Raw genomic sequence first — 23,395 nt, 5'->3', positions numbered from 1 at the left:
AAACTTGCCAGATTTTTTAATATTTGCCATTTTTTAAGTAGATCCCCTTAAATAGGTTGAATTCAATATTTAGGTATCCACACTGCAGATTAGTTGGGTCAATATAGTCAGCAGCAGTGAAAATTAGAGCACTTATATGTGAAGACTCTCATATAGATGGTTTCCTTCATTTCACCCTTTCAACTAGAAATTTCTGTAGATTTTCACATATGGAACACCCTACCTATCACTGTGGAAGATTTTCCCCCAAAAGAATAACTGAAATGATTTAGATATGATCTATGGAAAGGTATCATTATTCTTTTCTTTTAATTGTCCTCTAAATTTTGAGTTTAATTTTTATGTTATCTAACAATGCTGGAAAAAGTCACCAATATTAATGTTCAAGTTATTTCTTTTTATCTTAGTGTTGATAGAATTTCCAACCACAATTTGAACATTTAATTAGGACAATCTTATACAGGCACATTCCATTTCATCTCATTTTCCTTTTTTTAAAAATTTAAAAATAACTATTATCAAACACACATACATACAGAAATTAAATTTTCTTTATCATCTTTACCTTTTATTGCTAGTTCTTCTGTAGCCAATTAAAATGCAGTCCCAAGACAGCATAATAGTTTTCTGATTTGGAAAAAGGTTTTGGTTTTGTTTTCAAATGCAATGACTACATTACACTGTCTATCTGGTGACAGAGACAAAATATTTCCATTGTATCAGCTGTTGATCAGACTATGCTTTTAAAAATGTAATAGGATGACAGATTTAGGAATTTAGTAGTTCCATCTTTCTATCATTATCCAGGGCTGATGAAGGTTTCTGGGGGTTTGCAAACATCTTTGTATATTAAATAATTTCTATAAAAAAGTTTTCAGACCAACCCCACCCTCCAAGACACAATTTCTCTTCCATGCACACATATGCACGCACACACCTGTTGCCATGTGGTTTTTTTGCAAAACCCACACTGGTTGCTGGGAGCCCATATGGATTTGCTCTCAAACATGGAGCTGTGATCTGAACATTCTCTTTTTACAGTAGCTATGTTATCTGGAATGAACAATGGTGGCTCATCCTAAGAAAAACTTCTGCTGCTTCTCTGCTGAGGCTGCAGGTTCTTCTTGGTTTTTTTTAGTATCAGCTTATCTTCATCCCTACACTGCTTGAGGCTGGGGTACTCTGGCTCTTCCTTCACGTGACCGGTGACTCTCGCTGCTGGTGCCTGCAGCTGAGGCCTATGGCCCTGCCTGTGGCTAGGGTGCAGTGAGTGTCCTGCGTGTGCAAGACTAGGGTGACTGTGAGCAAGCTTTCGCTCAGAGAATGAGTTATGGGCTTGGAGGTTTGCACTGAATCTTGATCCTGTGATGTTTTCCTGAATATAGAATGAGCTTGGTTTTTCACAGCTTTAACCCCAGATTTACAGCTTTGAGTTTTTAGTTCCTTATCAATTTTTTTTTTCTCACTTTAACTGGTCTATGAAACTTTTGCTGGGATTTTGGTTCATCTGCATTTCATTTCACACTTTTGACATTAGTTTTGTTATGCACTGCTGCATGCTTTGCTGCAACAATTTTCCTCAGGGTATCTGTGGTCACGTTTGGTTATAATAAGTTACAGTTTTTGCATGTTTGGGTTTGCTTTTTGACTCCTCACCAGAAACACTACGTGACTGGCTGCTTCTGTCATTCTGAAGGTTTACTGTCTCCCGAGACTCCATTTGAATACTTTCAATAATGTTCAACTGTTCTGAATTTTGGTCAGACACAGCACAAACAGCATTTTCTAAAATGTTACCTTCTGGTTTGAAAGCATTAGTACCAACCACCTCCAACACTGATTTATTTTTATTTTTTATTTTTAAATTAAATTCTTTTATTGGTACATTGTAGGTATACAACACAATTACATTTCTCATTGGGAATTGTACCTTTACATAATGCATCTTGGTTCTTATTTTTTCCCCATTCTTAGACCTCCCTTCACGCCCTCCACCCTTCCCTATTTACAAAGACTTTATTTTCATTTTTTCTAGTTCTCAGCATTTTTCCTTTCCCTTCTTTCCTTTCCCCTGCCCCTCCCACTACCCCTACCCCTTTTCACCTTTTCTTCCTATTTTGCATTATCGATTATTCATTCTAATCATTGGTACATTTTAGGTATACAATATAATGACATTCATCATTGGAAATTTGCACCTTTACATAGTCTCTCTTGGTTCTTATTTTTCACCCTTGCCCAGCCCTCCCTTCAACCCCTCCAGTCCTCCCTATTTACAAAGATTTTGTTCCTATTTTTCCATTTTCTCATATTAATCCCATTCCCTTCTATCCTTTCCCCTAGCCCTCCCACTTCCTTCCTCTTTGCCACTTTTCTTCCTATTTCACATTACCTATTATACATTTAGTCCTTATTTACACTTTCAGTTTCTCACACCAGAGAAACTATTCAGTATTTATTCATGTGTGTCCTATTTATTTCACTTAAGAGTATCGCCTCAATGTGCATCCACTTAGCTATAAATGTTTCTAATTTCTCATTTTTTATGGCTGAGTAGTACTCCATTTTATAAAAAACCCCACATTTTCTTTATCCAGTCTGCAGTTGATGGGCATTTGGGCTGTTTCCAAGTTTTAGCTATTACAAACTGTGCTGCTCTGAACATGGGCGCACATATATCACTGTGGTATGATTCCTTTAATTCTTTGGGGAAGATCCCCAGCAGTGGAATAGCGAGGTCAAATGAGACTTCCAGTCCTAGTTCTTTGAGGTATCTCCATAATGATTTCCACAGTGCTTGCACCAGTCCACACTCGCACCAGTCCACACTCCCACCAGCAGTGGAGCAGGGTTCCTCTTTCCCCACAGCCCCGCCAGCATTTGTTATTGGTTCATTTCATGATAGCAGCCATTCTTTCTGGAGTGAAGTCTAACACTGATTTATTAAACTTGGTGCTCTTTAACTGTGTATCACTAGACTCTGTGTCTTCACAGTAACCCAACGGCTGCACTTTATTTCTCAGAAGGGAGTTTTCTGCTTTATCAACATCCATAGTATTCAGTTCCAAATTACAATTGGTCCCTTCATCCACTGAACCAGACAAACCTACAAGATTCTTTTCTGTGCTGTTTGGATTTACAGAAGCAACATCACCAGAAACAGCAGCAGAAGATTCCGGCTCCTTAATAATTTAGTCATCTTCATGGGATAGTTTTACTATTTGTTTTGATTCTTGTTCAGATTTTTCCTTCACCCTATTTTCTTCAATGTTCTCATCCATTTTACCTGAAATGGAATCATTCTGTTCATCTTCCTCTTTATCTGAAACAAAACAATGGGCTGCTATCAGACTGGATTTTACATTCCATCAGAGCTTGTTTTCTTTTCTTCAGTAGGAACACAAGTCTCTGAAAGAAGTGGACAGTGTAATTCACCAGATGGCACAGGGGATTCTCCCTGCTTATTACACTCAGGCCTGAAGTCCAGCCCAGCGTTGTCCTTCATTTCAAGGCAAGCCGGGCCTGAAGAATGGCTTGAAGTCACTGCTACCTCTGGTACCACTTCGATGTGTCCAGTAAGCCGGGTGCTCCTTCTGTTCTCTGGCTGGTGCTCGGGCTTCAGAGATGCATAGACTTCCTCTTTACACTGACATCTTTCTGCTTGTCTCACCCCTGCCTTCCTGGCAGATACAGTCTTCCCAGATGCTTTTATGTGCTACTTAAAGGTGCGGCATTTGCATGCTTGGCAATAGCGATTTGTCACAAACTTCTTACTTGTTCTTGTGCCATTAAAAACGAAGTGATTTTCTTGGTCATATCACTGAGTTTTCTTCTACTCTGTCCCTCAAATTCCTTTTAGGTAAAATCAACTCTTCTTCATCAATGGTATCATTGCCAGTTTCTGTAACAACTTCATCCGTAATATCTTCAAGACCAACAATCTGTAAGCTTTAGAGCACTATACAAATGTTAATTATCTTCATCCTAGGTTAAAAGGAACCTCAAGAAGTAATCTAGTTCCCGTCTCTGTACCCAAGTAGAACTTCATTTAAAAAGAGCTCAAAAGATCGTGGTCTATACTGTTGAACAAGGCCTCTGGAAATCGGGATCATTGCTATCCAAAACAGGCAGACAGAGCGGTTTACTCGCAGATTCTAGCATAGGGTCCTTATCGCTGAGCATGTTCTTCAGCGAGACCTCTAAGACATTTTGACTTGCACTAAAATCCTCACAGACTTCATTCTCCAGGTTGGATCCCGCTCCGCCCGGACAGGGAAGGTGGAGGCCGCTGCGGCGAGAGGGTGCACACGGGACCTCGGAGTCTCTGCCGTGGCCTCCGCTCCTTGGCCCAGGGCACCGCCGCCAGGGGTGCCAGTCTTGCTCGCGCAGCCGAGGCCCGGCCCCAATGCTCGCCCGCCTCCTGGAAAGGTATCGTTATTCTTAATGATTGAACAGAGAGAATTCAATAACTATTGAAAATACTAATCAGAATTCCAATTTTGAAATGATCTTACAATATTTTAATGTTACTGCCAAGGTGAAGGTCACATTCATCCTTCCATGCAGAAACACAGGTTTCCAAATCCAAATGTGTTAAATATGATATTTATTCTTTCACTGAATCTCACATCCTCATATAATCACGGCAACGATTTTGAATAGAGGATTCTTTTCTTCACATCAAATGATGGCAGGGCTGGAGATTTAACTCAGTGGTTCTGGCGCCTGCCTCACAAGTGCAAGGTCCCAAGTTCGATCCCCGGTACCAAAAAAACAAAAAACAAAATAAAGGCCGGGGATTTAGCTCAGTGGTTTCACCGCTTGCTGCACAAGCACAAGGACTCGAGTTCGATCCCAGGTACCAAAAACAAAAACAAAAAACAAAACCCTATATCAAATGAAGGCAATAACACTGCTTTAGTTTAACTTCCAGTTAGATTATAAGACTGGAAACGAGACCTAGACTTAAAGTGTACTAGGACCGATGCTGAGAAAATAGAAGCATTAGTAACTAATAAGTAGAAAACCTTCATGTGAAAGTCAGGTGTTCAGCTTGTGCTCAGAATGAAAGAATTAAGAGAGTGAGGAATATAATTCTGGAATTTGTTGAGAGAGGGGAGGGGAAGAAGGAGAAGGAGAAGAGGAAGAGAGGAGAGAAGAGAAGAGAGAATAGAAGGAAGAAGAAGAAGAAGGAGAAGACAGGAGAGAGGGAGAAAGAGAGAGGTAGGGAAAAAGAGATGGGAAGAAGAGAGAGAGTTTGTATTAGTGTAAGGCTAGCTCTGTTTCATTAAATTTTGGCAAAATCATATATATAGGGTTAAAAATTAATATTTATTTAGACTAAATACAGTTTAAAAATTTAAAATTAAATGTATTGTTCTCTTACTCTCTATTTCTCTTATTTACAGATAGTGTTTCCATAATGAGGGATGTGTGTGAAAAGTGGTATATAAGAGATTGTGATAATCTCTTCTGCCATGTTAAATGTTCTGTTAAAATTTTTACATCTTGTTTACTATTTAAAAGAGAATAAACTGAAATGGGTATATTGGGCCATGACAGAGAATGCACCTTTCTACATATAAACTCTTGCAGTTGTGTTGATCTGTGGTGGTACTTAAGAACTGACTGAGACATAACAAAGGAAAACAATGGCTCATGTGGTAACTAATCCAATACCAGCTTTACCCCAGCATCTACAGCCAATATTATTCAATATGAAGAATTACTGTGCTTCTGCAAAAAAAAAAAGAGTAATTATTTTCAGAGTATCTTTCTTATTTACTGATGAATCAAAGTTATGACTTTCAAATTAGACATTTATCCTAATGTTATTTCCCAATTCTATTTCTAATGAATTTTTTTTTCCTTTGGTACAGGGAATCGAACTTGTGTCCTTGCACTTGTGCAGCAAGTGGTGAAACCATCTAATGAATTTTTTAAACATGTCTTTCAAATTACTGTAGCTTTGGAATCCCTTCGATGGCTAGATACTCTAACACTAAATATTTTCTTATTTAAAGACTAAATAGAAAAATGTTTGAAGAATAAATGTCTGTTCAAATCTAAATCTTTGAGGTTTTTCTAGAAAAATGCAAATAAATAATTGCTAATTAATTTGCCTACAATGCAACAATTTATTTCCCAGAGAATAAATGTAGACAATTTACAAAATACATGTACGACCCTCAAAATATGCCTAATATCATTTTCCTTAATCACTAAATGTTGGCTTTTCTGATTATACTTTTTTGCTCATAATTATTATTTTTAATTGGGTTTTAAAAAATTTTAGATTTACTGAAAAATTAAGAGGACAATGGAGAGAGTTCTTGTATAATAACTTCCTTGCATAGTCTTCATTTCTATTAATATTTTATATTAATACAGTCCTTTTAAAAATTACTAATGAACAAAAAAGTCTATACAATGTTATTAAATAAATTCATATTTTATTAAGATTTCTTTTTAAAAAACTAATTTCCTTTTTTCCTATTCCAGATTTGATCCACATTCCATGTTACATTCAATTTAATTTTTATGTCTTCTTAGGTGCTTCTTGGCTAAGACACTTTTTCATACTTTCTTTGTTCCTTATGACCTCGGTAGTTTTAAGGAGTCCTCCTAAGGTATATTATAGAAAGCCTTTTATTGGAATTGTCTGATGTTATTCTCATCATTAGACTGGATTTATGTGTTTTGAGAGGAAAATTAGAGAATACAGTACCATTTTTTATCACAACATATTAAGGTCACATACTGCTATCAACATGATTTATGACTACTGACCTATTGATCTTAACCTTACTCTCTTGGTAAGTGGAGTTTATCAGGATTTGTCACTCTAAAGTTGTTCTGCTTTTACCTTTTCCATAATATAATTTTGGAGTGTACTATACTATCAACAATACTATACTTTTTGGAAGAAAAGTCACTACATGCAACTCTCACATAAGAAGCATGTGTGTGTGGAAGAAACAATTTTTTTTTCTTAGAAGGTTATTTGAGTTTTCTAGGTTTGGAAAACAATGGGGGCAATTAGCTTCTGAATCTCCTATAGATTCTCTAAACAACCCATAAAATTCACATGGAGAGCAAATAAAGCCATATAGAACCCATGCCTTCTGCATTAGTAGAATGTAGAGAATACCAATAATTACCAAATCTAATATCTAATTAGATAGAGAATGTCAATAATTAGAGAATCTAATATGTAATATCCAATTAGATAGAGAATATCAATAATATCAAAGTTCCATAATGGAGGGGCCGGGGATTTAGCTCAGTGGTTTCACTGCCTGTCTTCCAAGAGCAAGGTCCCAAGTTCTATCCCTGGTACCAAAAAAAAAAAATTCCATAAAAGAATAAAATAAACAAGTGTCAACAGAGCTCTCATAGACTCCACTATACATCTGAGGACACAGACTAGAAGATTTTAAAGACCTTAATAAAAGGTCAGATGCAAGTGAAAGAAATCCATAAAATACAGGGAAAATTACTTCTCAGCAAGAACTATACAGCAATAAATGTCAAAATTTGGAACACAGGTTGAGGTTTACAATTCAGAAGAATGCCATAGAAGAGGGGCTTAAAAGTGTGAAGAACTGAAGCCTCAAAACTGTTCCTCAGGGACAATCAGACACATGAGGATGAGACTCTTGGAGGCAAGAAAGTGAAAGGAAATAAGGAACCAGAGAGAAAAATCTAATTTTTAGTGTCTAAATATAATCCTCTCCTATTTTACATACTACCACCACTTCTACTACCCACAAAAGGAAAGCCTACAAAAAAAACAGAGAACTTAAAAAAGAAGAAACTGTCAATCTGACAACTTTGTTTATGAAATGAATAGGATGAGAAAAGAAAAGATTACATACAAACTCTGTACACAAATCAGAAAATATAAATAAAAGCTTTTGTAATTGCAAGTCACCATAAGGCTGTAATACAACATTCTACCCTTAACTACATATTGTCTAACAATGACTTTGGAATGTGAAAGAAACAACAATAACCAAAACCCCAAAACATCAATTTGACCTAGGAAAAAACAAAAATTGTTATGGCTTGTGTCTAGATGTCCCCCCAAAACCTCATGCAGTCATAGGTGGGGCTTTTTCAGAGGTGGCTGGATCTAGAGTGTGTGATTCATGGTGCAATGCTAGGACTAAGGGTGCTAGGATTAAGAGTGAGTGATTACTAAATCATTCCACTGTCTTGTTTGGCACTGCCCTAATCCTGGTAACCTGGATATAATATAAGAGGAAGAAAGAGGCTTGCCCTGCCCCTTTGCTTGCTTTACTACTTCTACCTGCCATGTACTGTTTTTCCTCCATGATGCATGCTGCCCTACCTTGGAACCAGCCAATGATGGACTGAAACCTCTACAAACTGTGAACTTAATAAACATTTCTCCCTTTAACTTTGGGTGTTGGGTATTTTATCTCAGCATCAAGAGAAAAGAAACACACAAATGAACAAAAACTCTGACCCCAAATGATCAAAACACATGAAATGAAACGAGTTCACTAATTTTGAAAAGAAAGATATGACAGGCAAAATAGCACAGTAAATGAAGACTAAAAGAGAAAGAGCTCATACAGGAATAAATTCAAAGGAAATTTTGATAATGAGCATTGAAGAAAAGGAGAAAAACAAACTAAAAATAAAAATAACACAAAGAGCTGAAAAAAGAAGAATGATGATCAATAAGATCTAGCATACATATAATTGATATCCCTTCAATAGAAAAATCAAAACAATGAAATAGAATTCCTAAAGCTAAAAGAAAGCATTCCAGAAATAAGAGAAAATCTGACACTATACCATGAAAAATATTTAATTTTCAAGGAGCATGACTAGGAACAATCATCTTTGCAACATAGCCTAACAAAATTGGTCAGGCTTTAGCAGCAAAAGTTTTCAGGTTTTCCAAGTAGAAAAACTAAATTATATACAAATCAGGAAAACTTGATTTCTTGAAAACAACCTGCAAAGGAAGGCAGCAAGGCCAATTGAGCAGCACTCTTAAGAAGTTTAAGGAAACTGTGAATTAAAAATAATATACTTTGTCAAAGTGTCTTTCTGATGTTAAGGCACACTTTTGAATATCCCAGAACTCAAAGATTACTATACACAATTATCCTCCTGAGATATTTACCACATAATATGACTCATCTAATGAAAAATAGCTCAGAAAACTTTTGCAAAAAGACTGAGTGATTCATATATTTAATTCCAGATTAAGGCTTACATAGATGTGGGATCATGGGTAGAAAATTTATGTATTATGTGTTCTAACAAAGTAGAAGGAATAAAACTAGTGAATGGGAGAAGGAAGATAAAAAAGAGAATAGAATAAGATAATAGATTGCTTTATCATAAAAGATTGGAATGAAGGAATACTATTTGAAATCAACATATCAAATAATAAGAGAAAATTGAGAATTGAAGCTTAAAAATATTACTTAAAAGTTAAATGCTGAAACAAAAATTAAGGTTCACATCTTCTCAAACACCAAAAGAAATTTTAGTAAATCGAAGAGGGTATAAAAATCTAAAACATATTGCAATTACAACACTAGATAACATGAAAGGTAGAATTGAGAGAAGTCATAACAATAACACTAATAATTATGAATGAGTCTAACTTGATTATTAAAGAAAAATTGTTTTCAAATTGGCTCACAAAATAAGATGCAGTTCTATTCTATATAGAAGTCACACTTAAAATCCAGTTTTTGGGCGGGGGATTTAGTTCAGTGGTTCTGCTGCCTGCCCAGCAAGTGCAAGGACCCAAATTAGATCCCTGGTACTAAAAAAAAAAAAAAAAAAAAAAAAATCCAGTTATTTAGAATGATAAATAAAAAGATAGGCTAAAGATTTACTAATTCAACTGAAACAATAAGCAATCAAGACTTACGATGTTAAAACTACATAAAATAGAATTTAAGCATAGTTTAACAAAAGAACATATTTCAATATTAAATTCCATAATATTCAATGAAAATATAACAAATATATTGCCAAATAATGTAGCAAATGCCAATATTAAAGAAGAATTGCAAAGAGAAACTAATAAAAAGATATTAATTTAGCAGATATTAAAAGTATACCACTTCTAGTACAAGATAAATAAATAGACAAAATATAAGTTAAGATAGAAAGGTAACACAGTAAGGTAAAACTTTTATATATATATTGAAAACTGCACTGTGAAAAAGAGAATACCTTCTTCTTAAGTACATGTGGACTGTCCAAAAAATGAAACAAAGCAAAACAAACAGCAACAACAAAAACAACAACAAACAATCTGATCAACATATTACAGCCAAGAAAAAATAAACCTGTAGGTTCCAGAAGTTTAAAATATTACAAAGAATGATTTCTGATCATAATGAAACAATGAACAAGAAAAAACAAACAAACCAAGAAACCAAACTTCAGGAAAGTAAGAAACAAATGATAAGGCCCAAATCAGAAATCAATATGATAAGAGAAGAAAAACAGTTAATTATATTATCAAATCAAAATCCTGGTTCCTTAAAAAAATCAACCAAGTAGGCAAATTACTAGCTAATTTTGGAGAAACATAAAATAGCATATATAAGTTAATAAAGAACGTAGGAAAAAATAATGATAAGAAAATAGCAGGGTTGGGGATTTAGCTCAGTGGTTTTGCCACCTGCTGCACAAGCGCAAGGACCTGAGTTCAATCCCCGGAAAAAAAAAAAAAAGAAAGAAAGAAAAAGAAAAAAACAAAAATATAAGAAAATATTTTGAATGCCTCTGTGCAACTGAAAGTAAAAAGTGAGGAAACAATAGATGAGTCAAACCCATGAGTAATGATGCAAAAATCTTACAATAATTAGCAAACAGACACTAACACGACATTATGGAAATATACATCAGTTAGGACATCTGCAAGACAGCAGAATAAAGCTTTAGGTTCTCCTACTTCCCATGAACACATTAATTTAACAGTTAATACATGGATCCGTTTCCTTTATGAGAAATCCAGAAATTAGTTGAGGGGCTGCTGTAGCCCAGGTGAGTACAAAACTATCACATGAAGAGCATCTGGAAAAGCAGAGATATCCTTCCACCATAATTTCTACTCCCAGCCCAGCATCATATGACTGAGAGGAAAACAAGTGCTACCAAGGGACTAGTTTCTATCTCAACTGACTCACAGTGCTGATGAGACTCAGCATAAGATAGACACCTGAGGTGGCTAAAAGAAAAAGTAGAGGTTTGAACAAGCATGTGGAACAAGGTCTATGCAAGTATGCTGTCTATAAGAGAGGCACATTAGGTTTAAAGATGCACATAAGTTGAAATTAAAGTATTAGAAAAAGAACTGGATGGAAATGGAAATAAAAAAAGCACAAGGGTGGATATGCTTGTATCAGACAAAAAAAAGAATCATAGAAAGGCCAATCCACCAGAAAGACATAAAAATTATAAATATATATGTGCTTATATTAGAGCACAAAATTATACAATAAATATTGACAGAATGGAAGGGAGAAATAGCAAATACAATAATGTATGAGACATCAATATTCTATTATCAATAATAGAACAATCAGAAAAATCAGCAAAGAAATAGTGGACATGTACAGTCCACCGATCAGTGATAGCAAACTACTTAAAATTTTCAATGATACAAATGGCCCATTGTGTCATGTGTGCCATAGGTTCCCCACCACTGCTATAGGCTAAACGGATCTTACAGACCTATACAGAACATTCTACTCAACAACTACAGAATATACATTCTTCTCAAGTGAGCACAGACCATTCTCCAGGATAGGTAACATGTAAAAAAACAATACTGACAAATTTAAAATGATTGAAATCATGTGAGGTATCATTTGACTACCAAGAATGAAACTAGAAATGAAAGACAGAAGAAAAATTAGAAAATTCACAAATATTTAAAAATTAAACAACATAGTTTTGAATAATAAATATTTCCAAATTGATTTGAGATATTTGAAACTGTGCAAAAAAGATTGTGGATAATGGGGAACTACTATATTCATATAATAAATACATGGGAGGGGAAAGAAGGAGAGAGAGACAGAAGAAAAATAGAGATAAGTGATAAAACAAATGGAATAAAATATAACAATAGATAAACCTTATTGAAATGCATATTATTTATTCTTTTTCTTGAAGTGATTCTTTAAATTAGAAATTATTTCCACTTAAAATTTACATCTCAAAATTGAATTTTTAAGGGTTTATAAAAAAGAAAATAAATGTGAAAACTTCCATGATCCTTGAAAATTAATTTCTGGTTAAGAAATATATATTAGTCTGGTATTATTTTTATCTTTTAGTTGTATTTTATAGTACATATAAAAACAGTATCTTTAGATATTAATAATATCTTACTAATATATACAGTCCATTGTATGCAATTTTTCTTTCCTTCATAAGTTACCTTTTTCTGTAAGCTGCCTAGAAAGCAGGTCACAATGTTATATAGTCCCTCAAACATTTAAGATTGAACTGGTTCCTGTGACTAATTTCTGCATTTGTAATCTCTTACTAATACCAACTTCCAAGTAGATTCCAAATGTAACTCAAAAACTTTACTTTATTAGTGAATCATGCCAAAGTGTATAGTCCTTTCTACTCTTTTCCTTAATGCTAGCCTTTGAGAACAAAAATGGTCATACGTGTATGATAGATTTCCTTGGAAAGCAAAAACCAACCAATCAAACAAACACAAAAAAGAAGGAGAAATTAGAAAGAAGAGACAGAGTAAATTAATTTTTCTTCCTGATTTGAGCCCAATTTCCATTATTTGGATATTTCATAATTTGGCTTTTGATTGTTCTAGATTTAAAATATTAGGGCTCATAACTACTCTAAAGATCATGTAGACCTACATCTTTAGAAAAAATAAATTAAGAAATAGGTTAAAAATTGAGAGGGAACAAGTTTTTTACTGGGGTCCTAGTGGAGTAGCCTTTTTGGGGGTGGTCTTTTAATCTCAGGCAGTTCAGATGTGTCTGGCTTTATTTGTTTAAATCCCCAATGTGGAGGCATGTGTAAAGTCTAATTGTTGGTTTTCTCCAGGTTATGTCCCTCTCCCCTGTACCCATGAGAGAGGGCAAGCTTTGCAGACTTGTTGGGTGGACACCACTAGTCCTAGCCCTTTGAATATTCCAGTGATTATTTCCCATGTAGTATATCTTCCCATATGGTTTAATGGTTGCTTAGGAACTAGAAATAAGACTAGTGTCTTGGGAAGCTATAAGGCTACCCTTTTTGCATCTATCAGCCTTTTGATTTCCCAGGGAGAATTTAGACATATCTTTTGGTTGTCCCTTGCAATGAATGACAGCCTGGGAAGATAGACTGCCTCCAAATTTACCAGTAAATCTCTACCAAGTAATGGAGTAGAACCCAATGGAACAATTAAAAAATCATGGTTGAACATTTGACTTTTGAATTGACATGCCAAAGCAGGAGTAAAGAAGCTAGAACTAGGGCTCTCCTCAACTCCAACTATGGCTATAGAGGAAGCTAGAGGAAAGTTTTCCAAAGAAAGAAGCTAAAACAGAGTAAGCCATTTTGTATTGATAAGGAATTGAATTTGCTTACCTGTGGCATCCAGGTTGACCCAGGGTTTCTTGCAGGAGATGGAGATATCCATGGACAGGGCCATTGCAGACTGCCTCAGGCCCCTTCTGTTCTCTTTATCAGAGCAAGAAGTGAGGGTTTTACTGTTCTAGTCCCTTTCTGGGAGTGGGGACAGGGTTTGGGGTGTTTGCTTCATAGTTTCCAAGTTTTTCTTGTCTCAAACAATGAATTAAATAAGACAAGCAAAAATGGTGACAAAGCTTATTTGAAAAAGTTAAAGTGAAGGGTCAGAGGGGGGCCCGGGGATTTAGCTCAGTGGTTCTGCCGCCTGCCTCGCAAGCACAAGGTTCCTAGTTTGACCTCCGATATCGAGGTGTGTGTGGGGGAATGGTATAGTATTCCATTGTGTATAATACCACATTTGCTGGAGTTTTAGCTCAGTGGTTCCACTGCCTGCTTTGCAAGTGCAAGGTCCTGAGTTCTATCCCCAATACAAAAAAAAAAAAAAAAAAAAGAAAAGATAAAAGAAAAAGTGATGGGTAAGGGGGAAACTGGCTCTTCAGAGTGAACTTGGGATTAATAAAAAAAGGAAAAAAGTACACCCTGAGGAACACAGGGCAGGCTACTATGAGGAAAGCCATGGTAGCAAGCTCTTCACGGCATCTGTGTCCTTTCACATTATCCACACTTATCTGGAATCCATGAGAATCACATACCAGGTCCTGAGCGGTGGTGCTGCAGATTCTAGGATCCTGCCATGCCACTCTCCCCAGCCAGTCCAAGCCACACCCTATTTTCTATCTCAAATCCTCAGTGCCATGAGTCAAGCACATCAGCCACCTGACACACTGAGCAGGGGGCCAGATGGTGTCGGTATAGTCATGTGCCCAGTGTCCAGTTCAATTGTATTTAAAGCAACCCGGTTGCCTGGTTAACCTGGTCGGCCTCAGGTTTTCCCTTGGATGACTTGGTGTGCTTAAGAATTACCATTTGTGAGAGCTTACTTTCAGCCTGTCTTTTTCTTGGCCCTTCTCCTTTCCTCCTCATCTAGGTCTCAGTTGTTGAACATAGAAATGACTATGTCCAGCAGTTGTATCACAGGGGTCTGAGGTACAGCAAGCAGCCAGAAAATTGGGCATCTTGCTACAATAAGTCAAAAGTAAGGGCCAAAGTTTGAACCATCTGTAAACCTGCCAGGATCTTTTGAAAACTGGCCTGGCCATTCTCTGTATTGTTGGGTATCTGCCACTGGAAAAGTAATCTGGACTTGAGTAGCCCCCTCCACTCCTCTCAGGGGCAGGATGAGCTGTGAGTTGGAAGAGCAAGAAACTCCACTCCGAGTATGTCCTGCAAGGCTAAAAGTGATCTGAGGAGTAGGCTGATTCACTGGTCTAAGGATTATAAGAGGCATCTGAGGAAACCTGCCAGTATGATTGTTTTCATTAAGCAGATGGGGGAGACCCATACCCACACTAGAGACAAGTAAGTGTCAGAAGACAGGATCATCAATGATATAAATTTCTGCTTCCTTGGAGGCCTCTTTAATTAGTACAGTTCTTGGGCCTTTCCAGAGACAAAGAGCCATAACAGCCTGAACATAAGGGATTTCAAATTACTTTCTTTGCCTGTTGCAAAAAAATATCTAACTAAAGAATAGCAGTATAATTTAAATGGCTATTCTGTAATCATCTCTTGCCATTACCTAGTTTATATTGGACCCAAACAGTATTGCAGTACAAGATAAGTTGCTCTTTTTTTCAGGGTGTTAGGGCTAAATTGTTCTCAATTTTCAAGGATACAGCCTAATGGTGAGGTCACAGACCTGCACGATGTATCCCGTGGTGCATTGTTGGGCCTATGGACAGTGAGCATACCAGGTGCAGGGTCCTTCAGATGGTGTTCCATGCAGAGTGATGCAGACCTGTTGAGTCCCTCTGTGTCCTCTACAAGACTCGATTGTACTACTGGTACCAGGGTCTCTGACAAAATGGGCAGCACCAGTGTGACCCACCATGACTCCTTCAGGGTCAAATTGTTCTGAATTTTAAAAGATACAGCCTAATGGTTGTATGGGATCTACAGGGTGTTTCCAGTGTTGTGTCGTGGAGTACATGTAGAGAGACTAGTTCTGTAGTTTTTCAGAGGGTGTCCCATGCAGCAGAATGTAGACCCACTGAGTCCTCAGCAGCATGCTTCATGAGACTCAATTGTACTAGAAGATGTCTCTGGTGAAGTGAACAGCACCAGTGCCCTCTTTTATTTTTCCTCTTAGAACTGTCCATACCCAGGAGCCCATTAAGACTCCTTAGAAACAAAGGTGACCCCCCCCCCCCAACTTCCAGGCTCTCCATCTAGTTACTTGAGAAACAGTGAAGTCCTAAAAGATCAGGGTGAAGCCTCTGGGGGCCCCATCTAGCCACTTGAGATACATTATCCCTCACATTTATCCTGATGATAGAAATTATGATAACTATTTTGTTTAGGCAGTACCAGTAGAAAACTCTTTTTTATTTTGTCATTTAAGAAAAAAGAAAAAAATCTTAAAAAGTTCTAAGTTAAAGGATAGGGTTTGTTATCTTTTAACTTGCATGCTCATAGTTGGTTGAGTGGACTTTCACTGGTTGTTCCCTTTGTTTCATTCAGGCCCTCAGGCACATGTTTCTAAATTACCTGAAGTTTGGTTAGAAAAAACAGGGAAGGGATCCAACCCAATTTAGAAGTGAAGAGGAGAGGAGTCCCATATGTTTCCTGAAAGCTGAGGCTTTTTCTCTTTGCTATAAGAGGTCAGCTGAAAAAGGAAATGGTGAATAAATATAGTGGATTCACACAGACTAGAATGACTCCCTGAGAGAGAAACTTGCTAAGGATATCTAGAGATAAAAGGCCATCTATGGGGAAAGCACAGTTGAGATTTTGAGCACAAAAAGGGGCAGACTAGGGTAGATGGTTATTCAAGCAGGCATCAAAAAGAATGAAAAAGGTGAACAAAGTATCAGGGAAAAACAAAACTTGTGGAGGAAAATGTTATAGTGAATATTAGGTCTTTTCGGCAACTGGATGAATAACAGGTTCTCTGGCACCCCCAACCTGCATGACAATGGAGGACACCACAGCATCCCACAGGTCGCTCATCAGGGCATGCTTCCACTGGGCACAGCCCCACACACCCCAGGCCTTGGTATGAACCTGCCCTAGCATGGTGTGGTGAAGAAGGGTGTCATTTGGTAGCTCCTTCTAAAAGTGGCTCAGCAATCAAATGTTACCAGGTCTGGGTTGCTTGTCTCTCCTTCCAGGGTTAGATTCTAGGTTCTTTTCATTTTGAACAAAGAAGTGAATGGGATGAGCAAAAAACAGTAGCAAAGTTTATTAGAAAAAGTAAATATGAAGAAAAACTGGCTCTGCAGAATAAGCTTGGGCTGAATAAAACCGGAAAAAGCAAGATAAAAGAAGAGAGAAAGCAGGGTGGGCACCATCAGGAAAGCCACAATGGCAAGTTCTTCATGGCATCTGTGTTCTTCTATACTGTCCAAATCTTGAGAAAACCCATGAGAGCTTCTAAATCTGTGTCCTGCAAAGAGGTGCTGGGATCCCATGCCCCAGGCTGACATTAGGTCTAGTCCATCCTATTGAAAAACCTGCTTGAAGTCTCCTGAGAAGTCCAGGTGCAGGGCTTTGGGAACTGTTCTGCACATGTGTTCTGGGATCTGATAATTAACAGGTTATGCCTACTTGCTGGCTCTGCCACTCCCTAATCTCCTATGTCAAGGGGAGAAAGGTCTACAGGAGAGAGATGTGATACAAAGCAGTGTTATAGGCAGCTAAATTAGATATAATTGATAACACAGTCAGAGAGGGAATGGAGTCTCAAGGAAGTCAGTGAAAAGTGGAGAAATCAGATTTATAGCTGGAGGCATACAATGGCCAGATTTACATAATTCCCTAAGGAATGAATGGAATCTCAAGAGTATACTGTAATTGGTACCACCCTTTTGGAATTTCCCATAGAAATAGACTATTATATCACAGACTAAACTAAGACTAAGACTAATAGTAAATCTAAAACTACTAAAACTAAGACTAGCGAGTAGACCAAGACTATAAATTATGAAATTCCACAGATGTCCATACCCAGAAAAATAAAAGGCTCCCAACTGTGTGTGCCTCATTCCTTTAAGCACACACACTTCTCCTTTGAGAGCATCCTACATCTCTCTCAATAAATCTTTCTCTTGCTCTTAATCTCCATTATTCCTTGGAATTCATTCTTCAATTTCGGGGAACATGAACTCAACACATCTGACATCTAGTAGGTTGGGAGTTATGTTTCTTCTATATCAGCAACCTGGCACAAACTGTGGTGTAGACAGCTGACCACTAATTTTTTTCACCCACAAACAAAGCAAAATTGCTCTTACTTCCTGGCTGGTTTTGCCAAAACTGTTACCAGGGTTCTTGGTGCTGTGGGCTCTGGAGATTCTTTCTAGGCTCTTGTTGTCCTAAAAAAGAATTGGACAAGACAAATGAAAAAGGTAGCAAGGTTTTACATTTATTAAAAGAGTTAAAGGTAGGAAAAAAGTATGCTTTGCAAAGTGAATGTGGGCCAATTAAAATAAGAAAAGATGATGCTGTACAGGGTGAAAGTGGCCCACTGAGAAAGAAAGAGCAAGTGGCCATGAATTTAATGGCTACTCTCTTATGTATGCCCATTCTGATATCAGCTCTAGGCCATTCTATCAAAAACTTGCTTGATCTCATACCAGAAGTATTGAAGATAGTATTCTCTGATTGGTAGGAGGTTCAGGGCTAGGAAACTGTGTTCTGTGCATGTGTCTTGGACCTCTGTGATTGACAGTCAGTGCCCACTTGCCCAGCTAGCTGGGTATACACGAATCTTTTGCTTCAAGTTAACTGAAGTCACAGGTGGACTAATATGACAAGCCAGAATTAAAGGCTTTCTTTGCACCAGATAACTGTAGGACTGGAAGGTGTTGTTTGAGATAGTTTCCTCTATTATATCATGGCTGCCCTATTTTCCTTATTCTATTTTTCAGTCCAAGTCAGAGAGACTAAGGAGAATGGTGTAGCATAACTAGTTTACTGGAATTCAAATTGCAGAGACTACACATCTTGTCAAATCAAACAGTGGTGGAGTTAGAGTGAACTCACCTATTCCAATGCTACATTTCAGATTAAAAACAGACAAGAACACAAATTTAAGAAGTCCAGAAAAGTTTGATTGGTTGGACAAAATCACATAGCAAAATGATTTTGGGCAATTTACTTACCCTCTCTAAATCTCAGATCACTCTTTTGTTTAAAAAAGTAGCCTATTCCTGTTGCAAAGATTTTTTTAAGAACAGATTTATGAAATACCTAGTGTTAAATTAAATTTGACTTGAAGCTATCTCTATAGTATGAGTTTCTAGGTAATGAGCTGCAACCCAACTTACTATGTAAATAAATTGATATCTGATATAGAGCCAAGTCTAAGCCAATCACAGGTAGCCAACCTATCAATCCACCTCCAAATAAGACAAATTCCTATCTGTAACCTATGGACCCATCTCTATCTTCTGGCTGTAAAAACTCACTGTTCCTCCTCCAGAACCACTTTGCAACACAGAGCTATTTGAACCTCTTAGAATGTATAGTGCTATCCAATTTGCAAATCATTTGGTGCTCAAATAAACTGTTAAATTTAATTTGTCTAAAGCTTTTCTTTTAACATCAGCACACTACTTGATAAGTATAAAGTAGCCAATGAATGTGGGCTTTATTATTATTGTTGTTCAAATAGCGCCTTGAGTTTTAATCTTACCAATTATAATTGCTTTTGTTATTGGTCTCATTAAAAGGAGAACCTGGATCTTCTGACTCCAGATTGGGAGCTCTGCTGACTCCCTGCCATTTCCCTTACACTCTGCGTTCCCACTGGTTGGTTAAGATGCAGCATTGAAAGCAGAGCCTTCCAAAGTTAGAGTGATGGAACCAAAGAGCTACCTTGTTAGTGTGAGTCTGAACCCTAATCATAGCTGCAGATATCATGGGTCTAGCATCTTGCATATGAGTGAGATCTACTCTCCTTTGAAGTTATCATCAAAGTTTTGCATGGTTCATGCATGGTTCTTGCTGAGAAGGTTTTTCATTTCATTACATTTCATTTTTAAATCTCCCTTGTGCCCCTTACATTAGTTTTGCTTAGCTTTAAAACATTTTTTTCTATTTGGTTGAATGTATTCAACAGGCAGATTGTTCCTTTGCCTGAGAATTCTGCTCTTGAATGCAAACAACATTTCTTAATCTCTCACAGCTGGTTGAAGAACTATGCTTGATGAATCACCTAGAGGAGATTCAAAAAAGCATAAAGAGAAGAAAAACAAATGCAGAACGCTATACAACCCTTGAGTAGTACATTAAGGATTTAACTTATGCAAAATATGCACTGCTTGAGCTGCTGCTTTAGAAAGATGCCACAAGTCTTTCTCTGGCCCATCAAAAGACAAGGTCAGACCTTGATGCTTTACTAATACAGAAAGGCTATGATCCCATGAGATTTCTATGGTAAATTTTCAAAGCAAACTTGGATTAACAAATATACTTGAAACCATAAATACTTGGGACAAGTCAAAGCCCTCTCCTTATTGGAGAAAGTAATTTTGTCAAGATATGTTGACCAACACCCCTTGCTTTAGGTCCTCTCCAGTGCTTTTCTAAGGAATTTGATACTTACAACAGCCACTAGCAGTCTTCAATTTTATTTACCAGTAAAAATAGGTAGTAGTATGAGCTTTGTTCTCTCAGAGAGGTGTTAGGGAATTGCTGGCGGCTGTAAGCACTCTTGTCAGCAAGCACAGAGGACAGATTTGGCGCTGCTGCTGGGCTTGCAGACCTACGTAACATTATTTGCACATGGAACTGAAGTTAAAAAATGCACATTCTGCTCCCATGGAGTTTCCATTCCAACAGATACAAGTTGGAATCATGGTGAGGGGGGAGGCTAGTAGCTGCAGGCGAGCAAATTGCAAAATTACTTTTGTATGAAATGCAAAAGTCAGCCAGCACAATTTAATGTGTGTCTTTATACATTTCAATGGGGGTAATTTCTTGTTGACATGTGGGTGTCCTTTTCCAGTGAGGTGTGCAGTTATAAAGAAGAAAGGGGGGTGTTATCCCCCTAAGTAGTGATAGGGATAGTAGTATCTGTGGAGAGGATAGCAGTATCTGTGTAATACAAGTCGAGGATGATGGGCTACAGGGAGTACAGGATATATCTGAAGCTGATGGAGTGGAAAGAAATGAATTTATTCACTCATAAATTTATTTATTTAGCACATATTTGTCCTAAATAAAACAAACTTTTCTCGCAGATCCTCATAGCCATAATAATATCAATCTTTCTAACTTCAACAGAGGATCTCTCTCCCTTAATTCTACTCTTTGGATGCATTGTCTTCCTTTCTAAGCTAAACTCTTTTTCCTATCAGAAATGCATGTGCACACACACACACACATGCACACACACTTCACTACCCATGAATGGTTATTCTCATCTTCTTGATTCCAGCATAAATTTCAACTACTCCAAAAGATTTCCTCCCACCCACACACCTAACACACATAGTCCCTGTTCCTCCTTTGTGCCGGTCCCAAGGTCTATTTCTTTCTTCATGCCTCTCATCACAGTGTATAATTTGATTTGCTTGTGTATTTCTCTTGTACTTCTATTTCTCGACCATACATACAACAAGAGAGCAAGTAGGCCACCTTGTTCCCAGGCACCTGCAGCATCTGTCACAATGCTTAGCAGTGAATAAGGGATGGATAATGAATGAGTGAATGAATGAATGAATGAAGGTTGTGGAGGCTGGGATGAAGAATGACTGTGAAAGATGTTAATCATAAAATTTCCTTATTCTGAATGTCAACCAGTGACTTTGCCTTCTAAGCATCTTCAGGGATGGAGGCCCTCAGAAAGAGCAATATTCAGCTGCAAGAGAGTGAAGACAATAGGAGCCAGCTGAGTCTTTAAACTCCAGGAAAAGATTGTTGGTGGATTCTGATCTGAAGTTTAATATTTATGTGAACAAAGTTTGATAATATGGGTTCCAGTGTGTTCTACTGCAGAGTTAAGGCCTTTGAGGATTATTTCCTTTGTGCAGGGAAGAAAGTGGAAAGTGTTGGTATTGGTGTTGTAGTATGAATTCTTTGATCTTGGTCCCTGGGATCTCACTGAGCCTAGGCTAGTTCCTGGGTTCTTATCAACACTGTTCCAAAGAGCAGTCCCAGCAATATTCCAGCAGATTCCCAGAATGCACTGTCTACCAGTGAATAGGATCTTCCAAAACACCTATATGGATTGTGCATTGAGCATCATGCCTTAAGAACAAGTGTGCAGATTGCCAGACTGCCCCTTTCTCTCCTTCCTGCTCAGCTCCCTTCACCATGCCTGGTGGTCTTGTACTCACTCCCCTTACCATGGGTTCCTTCTCATCCCCTCAGGCTGCAACAGCCTTCAAGTGTTACATGGTAGAGCCCATGACACGCAGCTAATTGTAAAAATTCAGGGTCTGAGAAGCCTGGCAAGATTCTTTGCTCTTTTCTGCCTGCTACCCCACCAGGCTGAGGAATAGATATGCAAATCAATTCCCTAAACAGGCCTTAGGAATCTGAGTCTCCAAAGTAGTTCTGCAAAATAAACTCTAATAATGATTGCTTTGGTTTTGGTTTTTTGTAGATTAGTATGAATTTAGAAAAGGACTTGAGATAGGCTTCTATAATGATTGCCATTTCAGTTCCCTTATCTTGTCTCCTAATTTCTTCCAATCCTAACATGGAGATAGGGCCAGAATTGAAAATTATAAATTCTAAGGTAATGCACTGTGTTCCCAAGGTGGATGTTGGGTGGATTTAATAGAATCTAGCGACACTGCAGTGATACTAGCATGTAACAAAGAAAGAGAGTGGCTGCTGTGTGAGATGTGAAGGGCATATGCTCTTTGAGGCATATCCTGTAGGTGTCAGACTTGGATCTTTTGTTTAAAAAAAACCCCGATGTGTATTGGCAGGAAAAGAATGGCATCTCTGCTCTGCTGCATTCAGTGAAAATGAATCTGCATGAGGAGGTTCCAAGTAAATGCCTCTTCTCAAGGGATGCCTGAAAACTTGTGTGATTTGCCAGAGGAATATAAAGCACTGATTTTTAAAGGCTGAAGATAAAAAACAAACTTCCCTTCTTTCTGACAGAATTAATAAATAGTGTTTCCCACCTGGTCATTTCTCTCACAATGGGGAATATTGGTTTTCTATTGGAACATGAAAGCTAGTGAGAGCCACACATATCACAGAAATGAAGACACTTCAGGGCCTGAGTAATGGTGAAAGGAACTCCCAGGCTATTTATAAAACATCTCAAACTAGTTTTATATCAGAGTTATAATTGCTTTAAAATGCATCTCTACTGGGTAGTGACTAATAAGCCTGAGGACATGTGATCATGTACACTGTTTAACTAGCTGTGTCACTCATTTTTTTTCAGATTACCTTGATCAACAACTATGTACATGGTACATAGCCATATATGACAGGTACACCAGCCATATATGACATATCTTCATAAATGTTAGCACTGGTATAAATAATGTGACTTGGGAGGAGAGAGCTATATGTACACAGTGTGATAAAAAATAAGGTGAAAGTTTGAATTAAAAATATTATTACAGTAAGAGACACAATGCCATTAATGCCCCTCAAAATACTCCCCCTTACTTCAAACACACTTATTCCATAGTTCTTTTTA

At 37.4% G+C, this 23,395-nt stretch overlaps 1 pseudogene; it reads right to left on the bottom strand.

The window, feature by feature from the left end:
• Positions 1-874: 874 nt before the first annotated feature.
• LOC106010025 (PHD finger protein 3-like) overlaps positions 875-23,395 on the bottom strand; it is a 33,470-nt pseudogene continuing 10,949 nt past the window's right edge.

Source organism: Heterocephalus glaber, unplaced genomic scaffold (assembly GCF_053883595.1).
Source record: "Heterocephalus glaber isolate CG9 unplaced genomic scaffold, H.glaber_assembly_v1.0 deba00001461, whole genome shotgun sequence".
Lineage (NCBI taxonomy): Eukaryota > Metazoa > Chordata > Mammalia > Rodentia > Bathyergidae > Heterocephalus > Heterocephalus glaber.
Note: the sequence above shows the minus strand (reverse complement) of the source record. Positions and strands in the feature narration are given on the sequence as shown.